Below are 14,974 nucleotides of genomic sequence, written 5' to 3' on the forward strand. Positions count from 1 at the left end.
ATGACTCCACCAGCAGCTCAAATTTGGAAAAGGCTTAAAAAATGTGAGGGGTAGTTTGTAAGTGGCACTGGGTGATGTATGGGTTTAGAGGCGGGACAGGAGGGAGAGAGAGCTGATTGGCTGAGCTGCAGCAGCAGCAGCAGTGTGTCTGATAGCTGTGAGACGCAGACGGTTGGACGTCAGCAGGGGGGCGGTATTATTGATTGATTGACTGATCTGCATATTGTGATGATGTGTCTGCGTACCAAAGTACACGGATACATCATCCACGCCTATAGCACAGATGAACCTGAGAGGGCGCTGCAGAGGCAGAAATTACCACAGTAAAAGCGTTTTTTAAAGGTTAGGAAAGTTTATAAATCTTTTAAGCAGGACTGACATGTTTTGTAGGGGTGTGCCATATCGTATCGTACGCGATAATATCGGCAACATTTTTGAATATTGTGAACGATATTATACCCTGAAATACCCTTTTTTGCTGTTTTAAGCAATAGAAAAATTCATACATTTCTAATTTCCTATTAAATATCTACTAGAGACAGATTATATCTGTCCAGCATCATTTATTTAACTTTAATCCTGGATATATGAAGATATTTGGAGTTCTGTTCCAAATCTGCTACAATTCTTGTATTTTTTTAATATCTCAGTTAGAGGTTTTTTTTGTCATATTGCCAAGAATATCGTTATAGCGATATTAGCATGAAATATCGTGATATTATTTTAGGGCCATATCGCCCACCCCTAATGTTTTGTTACTTCAAAGGAGACACATTTCAGCTATTATTGGAAAAATTATGATTTAGGGTGAAGTGCCTCTTTAAACACTGATCACTATTTGGTTTCACAAAAAAACATTTTCCACAGCTTGTGATTTATATAACTATCCACTAGAAGGTGCTACATCCTGTTCAATATTCTGAGCTGAGCCCTGCAGAAAGGAGAAATATCACTGAGGAAAGAATGATGAGAAGGAGCACCAACCATTACATAAATACACACACACACACACACATACTCACTGTTCTGGTAGGCTTCAGCAACAGTCTATACTTCACTGGGGATAAGCACAGCATGGACTGTTATAATCTCTGTTTTGAGAGATTTACAGTAATACCCGGTGTGCTCATTGTGTATTAAAATGTTTTTTTGGGTGAAAGGGCCGGAAATGACAGAAATAAAAAGTTTTACATTATAAAAACACAATTATTATAATCTATAAATTGCTTTTTAATTGCTGTGTCTTATTGTAATATATGAGAGCAATTAAAATCACTTGCTTCTATTTACAAACAGGTTTTTATTTCATTAAAGATACACAGAATATCTAAAGCGATCAGAGCTACAGGCTGTAATAATAATAATAATAATAATCATAATAATGCTTTTTTAGGACTTTAGTAGCTTTAATGTTGTGAAGATGATAAATGTGCTGATTTATCATTTATTACTGTTTTTTATGTCCTCAGGCTTAAAGCAGAAGCTGCTGGGCTGTTAAACAGAAGCTCTGTGAGGAGTTTCCCCAGTGAGCGCTGGGCTGTTTCTGAATGGGCCGCCGCATTCATCCTACAGGCCTTTAATCTGGGTGGATTACGGCTGCTGTTTTAACAAGGTTTAACCCTTTGTAGGCCAGACTGCATGCATGCAGTGAGGAGCTTCTCTCTACATCTCCACAGCCATTGCATTATATTGTAGATAAAGCATGGAAAATAGACAAACCTAATTGGACACTTGCTATACACTACCATTTACACCCCTATTAGTCCAGTAGCAGTGCTCCTTTTTTATTTTCTTATTTTATCAATAACTTTATTACTGCTTATCACATCACCTGTCAGACCTATAATTCTTCTTTTCGCTGCTGAAATTGAGACTTAGTCCAATCATATTAATCTGAGCTAAAGGCTAAAGCTGCTGTTTCCATGTGGATCAGCCAGATGTCTTCCTGTAGCAGTTTTTTCTCCAAAAGTTTCCAAGAGTGTTTTGAAGGTGTAGGAAACAGAACTCACCACTCTCTGGCTTCATCTGTAATTTCTCTAAAGAAAAGACTTCTACTTTTAATAGTTACAGAGTTCTCTGTGTTTTATCTGTGTCTTTTTCTAGTTATTATGATAAAAGTTGTGAATGGAAAACTTCGTAAAGTTAAATTTTTTAATCCATTTCCAAAGTTTAGTTTATTTCCATTGTTACAGACCAGCTGTAAGCTGTTAACCTATGAATTGTTTGATAAAAATCCCTCCCCCCCATTTTTTAAAATGATTTTTTAAGTTTTTTTTTTCAATATATATATATAGGGCCAAGACAAAAGAGTAGTCAAAAGGTCAGCAATGGAAATAAACAATAGAGAGGACAAGCCAAAAATCTGTAGGCAGAAACAAAAACAGGTCGGTAACAAAGACAATAAACAAAGGAAATGTGTTGTAGAAGATCTAGCTAACTAGATTCAATACTCGGCAGGGAACAGAGCACACTTAGAGGGTATTTATACTGGATAGGCCAGGTGGAAACAATCAGTAACTGGGGGAGCGGGAACGTTGTAACGCCATGTGATCAGCAGAGTCAGCAGATAAAAAACATAAAATTGAATATCTAGTCATTTCCAATGTCAGCTTAAATAATTGCAGTCAATTTGATATATTGTACAATAATACAATTTTTGTCACAGACATAGTTTAGATGTTTTTCTATATTTCTAAACATTAAAGATTACACACAAACTCAGCTTTTCACAGCCCCTGTGCATGCATGTGTATGTGTGTGTGCATGTGTTTGAGAGTGTGTGTGAAGGTGGGGGCAGGGAGGTAAAATAAAGGTTATAATCGAGGGCATACGAGACTGCAGAAAAAATGTGACACACTAAATCCACTAGTCCTGCTGAGGTGGGTTGTGTTGTGGTGCTGATGGTGGTAATGGTGGGGGGATGAAGACAGGTATGGTGCTTTATTCAGTGTGTATAAAGATACATGAATAAATGTGACAATGGGACATCCTCAGTATCCTCAGTGATCTTTAATAATAAGGTTTGATGTGTTCCCACTGTGGTGTAGTGCGTAATTTGATGTTCTTGGTGTTACATATGAAGAATGCATTTCTTAGGTATTTCATGTTGTGTCATGTTGTTCACATATTTTACTTGTGTATTTCACTTGTAAAATAAGTTGTAATCACATTTTTTATTTCAAAAAAGGAAGACACTGAAGACAAAGTTGTAGGACCAAGGCTGTGTGTGTGAGTGTGATAGAGAAAAGCAGGAAAAATCATGCAGCTATTTTGTAAATTGAATCATAAACAGTTAATAATTTACCAAAACGAATAAATACTGTTGTATGAATGGTATTTCTCGTAACACTAATCATGACACCCATTTATGAATAAAGTCCTGTCCTTCAACAAAAAGAGCCAATCAGCTTTCTGCTTGTGTCGTGAACAGAGTAAAGTCTGTTGCTATGGAGATGTGCGCAGGTGCAGCAGCCAGAACAAGCTGAAAATTCATTTTTTTTGTGCATTTCTAAACAAAAACGCTCACAAAACTGTTTATTACACTGATTCCCCTGTGTAAATATACACAATATGTATGTATATTTGTATAACTCTCCTCTGGATGTAGAACGGGCAGTTCTAAAAGCGAAAGGTTCTGACCCGAAAGCTGAAATAAAAAAAATTGGATTTTTCAGCATAAACGGAGAGCTGTTGTGCTATGCCTTTTGTTGATGATGTGTTCTGTGATATACCATTAGTGCTGCTAAAACTGATGCAAACGCAAGCTGGTTTATGAAAAAGCAATAAGGACAAAAGAATGCCCAGGAATCTTTTATTTTAATTCAAAAAAGCTAAAAAGCAAGCTATCCAAATATAAGCTATATAAGTTTATTTGCATCTCAATTGCAAGGCTATGTGTGTGTTGCCATGGTAATGTAAATAAACATTGCTTTGCCAGTGATACACAGCTGTCAATCACGCACGTACGTTCATTAGAATAACATGACCACGCCCACACAGTTCTCCAAAAGGTCTGAAGAATGCATTTATTAATGTATCCTATTTATCATATTTCTGCTTAGTGTTTTATATTTAAACTTTGCTAAATGCTTCAAATAACACCCAGTTTTATATAATATCATATTTTAAAAAAATGTCTTTCCAAAGGATTTTAAAGAAAACCCCATTTGCAAACGCAGCTCGTGCAAAACTACTGTTGCACTCGTCCGCGCGTGCATATCTTCGCACGTGCTGTTTACACAACAAACTGGCGGGCATTTCATCTTGCATGTTGCACCTCCCAGAACAACCTGGTACCATCAAAAAAAGGCTTCCATCGAGCAGCGCGTGCTGAACTATTATCCTCCAGCCATGCAACACACAACACGCATCTCTTGTTTATGCGCCTGCAATCTGCATCATAAAGCACGAGCGTGCACGAGCGTTCACAAATCGCGCTAAAAGCCTCGCTGTAATCAATAGAGAGGGTCACGCGAGCATCGTGCGCGCTCGCGCTCCGTCTGAATCTCTCTCTCTCTCTCTCCTCACCTGCCTTTTGGAAACGCCCTCGAGCCCGTGCCTCTGTTTGCATGCGCCACATGGTCGCTGCGTGCGCACGCGCTGCAGGCTGCGCTCGTGCTGTGTCGCCTTTTATTTTGTTTTTGTTTATTTTTTCTTTATGACAGATCGTTTTCTATCGTTTTTATTATTGTGTCGACGCAGCGATACGAAGCACGTGCACGCTATTGTTGTATTTCTTTTGCGTTGCTTTATTATGGTGCGCGAGGCTGGTCGGACTGGTTAGGACAGACTGGCTGGACTGGGTTATTTCCACTGGTTTCCAGTCTTCCCAGCAGACAGTGAGCGCGAGAGTTGAACAGGGCGCGTGAAGAGTAGTGTTGGGGGCGCACAGCAATAAAGAAGAGACCAAAGATACGGACTGGCACGCGCCACAATTCAGGTAACAGCACGCGCATATGATGATGAGTGTTTTGTGCGTGTGAGCGCGCGCGCGTGTGTGTATGTGTTTGTGTGGTATAAAGCTGAATGAAGTTGGATTATCATCAGCTTCTGTTTAGAATTGTCCGTTCCACCTTAAATGCAGTAGCTGTGTTACCCCATTTAAGGTGGAACTGATCATTCAAACAAGAAGCCAACTTCAGCTGTAAAAGGGGAGAAGGGGAGGGCTGTGGCATAGCATGTGCGCACTGGGCGTGTCCATGCACTGATAAACACTTGAGTTCACTTTAAATGCGTACCTGATGTCATTAAGATGTTGGACTCTAATAATGGACAGATGTACGACATCTTGATAGACTTTAAGGTCGAACATATGTTATAGTTGGAAATTAAAATCAGATTGACATCAAAACACAGAAAGTCATTGGACTCAAATGTTGGACAGATGTTGAATTTTAGTCGAAAATGAAAATCAGATTGATATCAAATTCCAGAAAGACATTGAACTTAAATGTTGAACAGATGTTGAATTTTAGTTGATAATGAAAATCAGATAGACATCAAAACCCGGAATAACATTGGACCAAAATGTCGGACAGATGTTGAATTTTAGTTTAAATTGAAAACAGATTGACATTAAAACCCAGAAAGAAGTTGGACTCAAATGTTCAACCGATGTTAGGTTTTAGTCAGAAATGAAAATCAGATAGACCCAGAAAGACATTGAACTCAATTGTTAGACAGATGTTAAATTTTAGTTGAAAATTAAAATCAGATTGATGTCAAAATCCCAAAATGTACGACATCAATGTCAGAAAGATGTTGGACTCTAAAATCGAACTGATGTCAGTTGACAGTTGTACAATCCATGTTTTTTTTTTATTTAGATTGATATCCAAACCACATATTGATTGTTGCTACATCTCAGCTACAGGTTTCCTGTCTCATTAGGAAATGGTAGTTCACTCTCGCTAATGCTAATGCTAATGATAATATTTTTATTTGGAATTTAGGAGAAATGTTGTCTGTAGTTTATAGAATAAAACAACAATGTTCATTTTACTCATATACCTATTTATATATAAATATATATATATGTGTGTGTGTGTGTGTGTGTGTGTATGTAGGCGAGGCTACTTTTTGGAGCCTTGAAGAGTCTTGTCCTGTTCCTTTTTTAGCAGGGCTGTGGTCATGCTGTGGTGTTTGGGTGTGATCAGTTATATTTCTGGATGTTTCAGGTTAGTAGTAAGTAGAGGTGGGATGTATTTAAATGAGAAGTGTATAAATATAGAACTTATGTGGCTGAAAACAGCAATGGTTTGGTTTTGATTAAGGCTGTGCAATACAGTGTAGTTGATTGCAGCGTTTGCCTCTCCAATATGATATTGCAGAAATATCATGATGAGCAAATGAGCAATAAATCACAAACATTTCCTTTCTGCCTGACAGAGTGTGCTGACCAATGTCAGATGTTCCTGATCAGGGTTTTGATGGATTATAGCCATTCGTACTGTGTAATAAGCAGCACATGCAAAATACGCAATTAAAGAACTAGAAGTTTTAGGCTTTTGAATGGTCAAAAGTCTGGACAAAACCGTTATGAGGAATGGAAGTTGGTTTTATTTCAAGTAATAATAACATATTAATTAAGCGACTGATATATCAACTGTTGGAAGTGCCTAGAAATGATCCATTAAGTAATTACACTTCACTGCCAATCGTACACATGTTAAAAAGTATGTATACAAAGGTTCATTCTTCTGAAAAGCAAAGAAACACTGAATGAAAACCGAACTAAACACAGATGTGACGGCAATCGCACATCCTTAAAACAGCACAAAGGAGCTGCTATAAATGCCAGCGTGCGAGACTGGAAACACCTGAATGGTGTCCTGAGAAGGGAAGGGCATCAAACAAAACAAAGGTGACAATAAAAACTGTAAGGCAGGGCTAAGAAACACCGGACAGAGTTAAACAGAGAAAAGGGAAGAGTCGAACCAGATGAACTGTGACTGAACTTGTCTAGTATTTAAAAAATGACTGTAGTTATATATTGAGATAAGCTATATATATACAAAGGTATTGGACAGAATTGTGTGCAGAGGTGTTAATTACTAAAGTACAAATACGTAATTTCTTAGTACAAATACTTATGTATAATTAGTTTATCTATACCTAAGTTATTATTTTTCCTTGTACTCCTTGTATTTTTAAAATAATCCTTTTGGGAGTAAAATAATACGTTTTCACTGCTGATTGGTCCATCGGGAGATCGCTGGTTGGAATCCTGGTCATGCAGCTTGTCATCCGCTGCCTGATCCCTAATACAGTCAATATGGCTTTTAGTAAAATGTGTTTTGGGGGGGGGGGGTAGTGCACTTATAGGACCCTGTGTCATGGCCTAACTTTTTGTCTTTAATGATTTTTTTAAAACTTTACATTACATTTAATTTCATACTTTAAGTAGTTTTGAAAGCAGTATTTTTACACTTTTACTTCTACAGAAGTGTTTTTAAACACTAGTATCTTGACTTCTTACCTATAGAGCAATCAGTAATGCAAATCTTTTGACACATTTGACTAATTTAATGACACACAGACAGACAGAAGCGCTAATAAACATTTTAATAATGCTGTTTACTACTTTTACTACTAGAGGTGTGTGTTCCTACCATCTTGAACTCTTTTCTCTGGGTTGGAGAGACTCTCCTGACTTTCCAGGCAGAAAGGTAAAGTTTGTGAAGCTCAGAATGTGCTATGTATGTATGTGCTATTATTCTGTGCTATTTTTGACAACAAAAAAAATTACAAAAACAAGAAGAGTTTAATTATATTTTCCCCAACTAGTCGGGAATCCAGCAGGAATAGCGATCAGCTGTGTGGGATGCATAATCACTGTATTGTATTTTCTTCATTTTATTCAGCTGTATCTGGGAGATGGGCTTATTAGGGTTGCCAGCTGAGTCCGGGACAAGAGAAAGGACTGCAGTCAGAAACTGGGCCATTTTTATTAGCCCACATGGGAATGGAGCAAGAGGAGAGGAGAGGAGAGGGAGAGAGAGCACAGAAAGACAGAGATAAAGTGGAAGAGGAGAGAGAAAAGGAAGGATGGAGGGAGCGGATAAGGGAGGAGTGTGTGAGGGCAGAGAAAGAGGAGTGTGTGAAAGAGTGAATGTGTAGGGTAGGGTTGGGCATAATTAGGGCAGCCTTTTGCCTCTGATTTCTAATTAGACATTCAGGGCAGCTCACCCTCCGCCGCTGGAGGCTCAGTGAATATTTTACACTGAGTCTAAATCAAAGTCCTCTCTATCCCCCTCGCTCTCTCTGTTTCTCTCTCTTTCTCTCTTATTCTCTCTCTCCGCTTTCCTTCTCGTCTCTCCTGAATGGGGCAGGATGTTCGGGGGAGAATCTGGGTTGCCATGAGCCTAATGCAGTCTCAGCTTAGTTCTCTGGGAGTAAGGGAAGATCTGCTGGGCTTTGATGAGTCTCAATGTCCAATAAAAACAACTATCTCAGTGGATCAACACCAGCAGATGACAGACATGTCTCTCCAAACCATCACTGACTGTGGAAAAAAACTTCACACTAGACCTCAAGCAGCTTGGACTGTGTGTGTCTCCACTCTTCCTCCAGACTCTGCTCCCTTGATTTACAAATGAAACGAAAAATGTTTGATTTCTGATGATCAGAGATGGTTTAATGGAAAGACATGTCATCTGCTGGTGTTGGTCCACTGTGTTTTATTATCAAGTCCAAAGTCAGTTTCCCACAAAATCTTACAGCACTTCAGTATGCCTGCCAAAGCTGACAACTTTTATGGAGATGCAGATTTCATTTTCCAGCAGGGCTTGGCACAGTGCCAAAAGTACCAATTGGTCTTAAATAATATTTTAATTCTAATTCTAATCTAAGACACTGATTTTTGGGTTTTTATTGTCTGTGAGCCGAAATAATCAAAAATAAAAGAAGTACTATGTAATATCTATGTAATATATGAGTTTCACATTTTGAACTGAATTACTGAAATAAAGTAGCTTTTCAATGATATTCTATTTTTTTTGCACTACTCTATAAACAAAAGTATTGGGATAAGAGATTATTTAGGGTTTTTTTAATATAGTCTTCCTGTTTTTGTTGGAGTAACTTCCTGTACTGTTCAGGAAGAGCTTTCTACTAGATTTAGGAACATTTAGGAACATTGCTGATTCACAAAAGCATCTTAAAAGTATTGAATGGAGCACCATCATTCCAGAGAACCCAGTTCCTGAGGACTTCATATCCCTCTAGTCCACGCCTGGCATTAGAAACAGCAAAGCAAGTCTTGCCATGGAGACTGATGGGGATTTGTTGTGACCTCTATATAGTGTTAAAATGTGAAAGCCCACCCTCCACATTGCTTTACCTGGTTCTTTACTGAAACCAGGCAAGATACGGTTAACAGAAGGACAGCAGCGCCTGGAAGATAGTGAGGTGTTGAGAAGATAAGATTGTGTTGTGGCATCGGCGGCGCCTCAGCGTGTGAGTGTGTTGTGAATTGTACAGTGTGCCAGCGTGTTGGCGTGAAGCTCTGTGACAGAGTTGGGTCAACGCTCTGTCTCTCTGACTGTCTCTGACTGTCTGACCCCCTCAGGGTCCTGCACTAATGCCTCGCTAATGACTGCAAGGTCAGCCGGGTCTCCAGAGCCCGGAGGACATCAGATCAGCTAAAGGGACAGATGGGACAGAACCAAGCTACTGTTCTACAGTAAACTCTATTAAATACAAAAGATGGGATTGTGTAACATACCTCAGTGTGTTCTGCAGGGTTCTCTAGAACGTTCTCTCCATTCACGTTGTCCTTGAATGATCTCAACCATTCACTCTGTCCTAGGATGCTCTACACTTTATACTCTTCAAGAGTATTCTACTAGTTCACGCTGTTCTAGAATGTTCTCTCCATCCTTTCCATTCATATTGTTCTAGAATTCTCCTTCCATTCAAACTGTTGGAGAAAGTTCTTCCCACTGTACTATTTTTTAATGTTTCCAATCTTTCCATTCATGCAGTTCTGTAAGTCCGTCCAGTTATACTCTTCTAGAATGCACTTTTCATTGACCCTGTTCTAGAATATTCTACCCATTATACTGTTTTAGAATGCTCTTTCCATTTGTACTCTTCTAGAATATTCTACATATTATACTGTTCTAGAATGCTCTTTTTATTTGTACTCTTCTAGAATGTTCTCCACCAATATACTGTTCTAGAATGTTCTTTCCATTTATACTGTTCTAGAATGCCCTTTTCCATTTATACTGTTCTACAACGTTCTCCCCTTATACTGTTCTAGAATGCACTTTTCATTCATACTGTTCTAGAATGCTCTTTCCATTTATACTGTTCTACAAAGTTCTCCCCATTATACTGTTCTAGAATGCACTTTTCATTCATACTGTTCTAGAATGTCCTTCCCAATTATACTTTGCATGAATGTTGTAAAGGTGAACATTGTCCTAGAATTTCCCGCCCATTTTTCTATACTAGAATGAACTAAAATACTACGATTCTATACTGTCTTAGAACTTTCATAGCTAATCACACTCTTAGGTTCATCTAGTGCCCACTAGATTAATATTCTATTCACTTTTCTAGAATGTCCTCCATTATATAGCATGCTCTCTCTAATCACACTGTTCTAGAATGTTTTTTACAGATGGGAGGATCAGATGTGTGTTTTAAATGGTACGTGCTTTAGATCTATATCATCTTCAAAAAACAGAATATCTGTCCCTGGTATTGGCTGATCCAGACAGTCTGAGAGAAGCTCTGCCAGTGCGTGCGCTGTCCTCATAAGAGAATGAGTGTAGTGTACTATTTGGAAAGAGGCCAGAGGATTAGCATTGCCGCGCTGTATTAACTAAACCCTGTGGAGCTGTCTTTACCCTGAAGCCTGTTCACGACAGGCACAGAACTCAGAAACAAGAGGCCATGTGCCCTACTTTATGCTCTTTTAGATGCAGGTGCCGGGGAGAGCAGCAGCAGTAAAGGTAAAACTGAACGTCCATCTGTTACTGAAGCTCACAGAGCTCAGGAAAGAGGAAAGAACACCTAAACCCCACGCAAGTTATGAATGCGGATAACACAAATATTTGCCATACCTCGCAAAGGCCAGTAAATAGACCTCTGGTCTTTTGTCCGTGTGTGTGTGTGTGTGTGTGTGTGGGTGGGTGGGTGGTGGGTGTGTGTGAGAAAGGTATGTTAATCTGAACCAGTCTTGGAAAATCTAGCAAAGCAAAAATAAGTTTGTTTTTTGTTTCAGGAACTTTCATTAATTTATTTTTTTTCGTAAAAACAAATAATCCAATATTCTACTAGATCACACTGTTTTAGAAATGTCTACCTTTTCCCATACTGTTCTAAAATGCTCTGTCCTATTCACAGTTTTCTAGAATGCCCTTTCCTATTCACAGTGTTCTAGAATGCCCTTTCCTTTTCTCAGTGTTCTAGAATGCCCTGTACTATTCACACTGTTATAGAATGTCCTGTTCTAGAATGCCATGTGCTATTTGCACTGTTCTAGAATGCCCTGTCCTATTCGCACTGTTCTAGAATTTCCGTACCCTACTCACAGACTAACAGAACATTTTAGGACATTAGTCCCACAATTCTCGAATGCCTCTACTTTAGTCACACAGTTCTAGAATGCCTCTACTTTAGTCACACAGTTCTAGAATGCCTCTACTTTAGTCACACAGTTCTAGAATGTCCTCCTTTAGTCACACTGTTCTAGAATGCCTCTACTTTAGTCACACAGTTCTAGAATGTACTCCTTTAGTCACACTGTTCTAGAATGCCTCTACTTTAGTCACACAGTTCTAGAATGTCCTCCTTTAGTCACACTGTTCTAGAATGCCTCTACTTTAGTCACACAGTTCTAGAATGTCCTCCTTTAGTCACACTGTTCTAGAATGCCTCTACTTTAGTCACACAGTTCTAGAATGCCTCTACTTTAGTCACACAGTTCTAGAATGTCCTCCTTTAGTCACACTGTTCTAGAATGCCTCTACTTTAGTCACACAGTTCTAGAATGTACTCCTTTAGTCACACTGTTCTAGAATGCCTCTACTTTAGTCACACAGTTCTAGAATGTCCTCCTTTAGTCACACTGTTCTAGAATGCCTCTACTTTAGTCACACAGTTCTAGCATGTCCTCCTTTAGTCACACTATTCTAAAATATTTTAACCTTAGTCAGTGTTTTAGATTGCCTAACCTAGTCACAATGTTCTAGAGCGTCCTTTTATATTTAAACAGTTCTAGAATGTCAACCCTAGTCATTGCTTTGTTCTATAATCTATGCTATACACCAATATGTACAATTTTTGTAGTTTCCCCATAGGAATGAATGGCAAAATGTGGAAAGTCCAACAGCACCCCTTCTCTTTGCAACGCCATAGCAACCACCACAGATAACACAGCAACACCTTAGCAACCACCTTAACACATCTTAGATGCCACCTTGCAACACCTTGGTTACCACCTGGTAACAACCATGTAGCAACACCAAAGCAACCACCACAGATACCATAGCAACACATTAGCAACCATTAGCTACACAATAACAACCACTTAGCAACATTTTAACATGACTTGGGATACCATAAGGAAATGCGTTGTGATCTAAAGAATGCCTGTACTGTATAAGTACTATATAAAACTATTTAGTTCTATCTAGACACCAATGCGCGATAAAGTGTATTATATATATGGACCAAAACATACACATAACTCCACACTTTTTATAATTAGCAGGTGTAGGATGGCTCGGCTGGTGGAGGTTATAAAGCAGAGGGACGTCCTGGGCACTGAGAGAATGGTTGATATTTAAATATATAGCAGGGTAAGCATGAGAATAAAGAACATGTACTTGAAGGAACATGAAGGACTGTTGCTCTTTAAAGATCTTTTATAATTGAATGAATTAAATATGTGTCTCCAGTGAGAGTCAGTCAGTGGGGCAGCAGAGCTGAAGAGCAGAGGAACGTGTTAACCTCGCGCTCACAGGCTGTTGTTTTAGAGTATCGGCTGAATGGCTGAGATTATGCTGCTGTAAGCAAATAACCGGCTCTGTTGGGCTTTTCCCACGTCCTAGAGAGCGCTCGCTCCTGGAATGATTGACTAGCGGCCATGTTCACTGAACATGTTTTAATCACAAAGCATTTTAACTCACATATCCAGACCCTTCTTTACTGAGAGGCTGGCTCTTTTTAATAGCCTGTCACACAAAATCCTTGTATCTCCATGTATGCGCTTGTGAATACGGCAGATGTTTTTACATTGTTGCAAAATTGCATGATAAAATGACCTAAAGAAATGAATCAAAAATTTTTTTTTTACTCATCCATATTATAATGTTACCTTAGCTCTGATACCATTGGTTTTGTGATGACAGTCCTGAAACACCCCAGTATTCAGCACCAATTGGCTTATATTTTTTAAGAGTGTATAAAGAGCCACTAAATGCTAAACTCTAAGTAAGTAACCCATTAATAGCTAAAATTGGTTCCTTAGAAGTAATAAAACGTACTAGTTCTGGTTAAAATTTTTGAAACATTTCCTAACCTTTAAAAAACACTTTTATTGTGGTAATTTTGGCCTCTGCTGCGCCCTCTCAGGTTCAACTGTGCCATAGGCATGGATGATGTTTCCATCCCCAGGAGTGTAAAATTCCCCACACATTAAAACGTCTTTAAAATATTGTGATACAGTAATTGTGCAGTATCGCCCAGCCCTAGTCAGAAGTGAATGCACTCTAAAGTAGCTGAGTCCACTAATTAGTAGATGTGTCCACAAGCTATTGATCGAGCGATTGATGGTGCACGTTAGTATTGGTTCAACACTTAATCAAACCTAATTGGATTCCAGTGAATCCTGTGCAGATTTTTCATTCGGATCACTTTCATCGTTCACGTTGGACCCTCAAGCTTTTAATAAAGCATTCCCGGTAGAGCAGCGTTCTGCTTGGAAGTGTTCGCAGGGGAACGTCTGAATCATGGTCGTCTCCGGGAAAGGCTGGTATGAAGGATCGTGTGGTGTAGGATCTTCAAAGAGATCAGCTGAGTGAGGCAAATTGAAGAGATTGCCTGGGCAGCGGTGAACCTGAGGTGTGACCAATGGCGAAAGCATGCATGTAAAAGCGAGGCCCAGAGGATTGAACCCTTTAAACTGCAGACTTACAAATCTTAATGCGTACGATGAAAGTGAGGAATTGAAACGTTGAGCCGTTCACTGATCTTTGGGGTTTAGGGGGTTAAAGATGACCCGTGTGCAGTCGAGGGAACTTTCTGAAATACTGTAAGCCTCCATCTCTACGTTAGCATTAGCATGAATGCTAGTTTGCAGGCTTGCTGTTTTTTTTTGCAGCGTTGTTGCTAGGCACAGTCTGTCTTCATCCCGGTGAGCGAGGGTGTGACCTCGTCGCTTCAATTCAGACATCTGGGTCTGAGTCAGTCACCCAAACACTGCGGTGACAACTAGGCCCCGCCCCCCATTGCCAGCGCCCTAGGGGTGAAAGGTTATTGGCTGCGCAGTCGGAAGTGCCAGGCTGCGATATGCCACTATTTTTAGTAGGGGATTTTCAGTGTTGTTGCCATGCAGCGGTTTGGCTTTTGCCCATAGACTGTCTTCTTCTTCTTCTCCCTCCCTACCCTCTCTATCTCTATCTCTCTCTCTCTCTCTTTCTCTCTATGGATCACTCTCTCTCTCTCTTCCCCCCTCATGCCCGGTGTGCAGTTCTCGCTCTCGGTGCTGTTTGACTCGCTGAGTGTTGTGACGCTGAGGAGAAGCTCGAGTGTGACTGATCTGCGAGCTTCACTCGAGCAGAAAAATATAGATCACACTGTAAAGCAAACACAGAGTGAGACAGAGCGGGCGAGAGAGATAATAAGTGAGTGAAAGAGAGAGAGAGAGAGAGAGAGAGAGAGAGAGATGCTGGGTACATCAGAGACAGAGAGAGAGAGATAGCACAAGGGAGAACCAGAGGAGGAGAGAAGAGAGACGAGA

At 39.6% G+C, this 14,974-nt stretch overlaps 1 protein-coding gene across 1 annotated transcript in view; it reads left to right on the plus strand.

Annotated features, from left to right (window-relative positions):
• Window positions 1-4,554: 4,554 nt before the first annotated feature.
• The window catches only part of ccdc120a (coiled-coil domain containing 120a), an 84,874-nt gene continuing 74,454 nt past the window's right edge, over window positions 4,555-14,974 (plus strand). Inside the window, exon 1 of the mRNA XM_007245825.4 lies at window positions 4,555-4,939. The gene's annotated coding sequence lies outside the window, so the exon portion shown is untranslated. The remainder of the gene's footprint in view (window positions 4,940-14,974) is intronic.

This window comes from Astyanax mexicanus, chromosome 12 (assembly GCF_023375975.1).
Source record: "Astyanax mexicanus isolate ESR-SI-001 chromosome 12, AstMex3_surface, whole genome shotgun sequence".
Classification (NCBI taxonomy): domain Eukaryota; kingdom Metazoa; phylum Chordata; class Actinopteri; order Characiformes; family Acestrorhamphidae; genus Astyanax; species Astyanax mexicanus.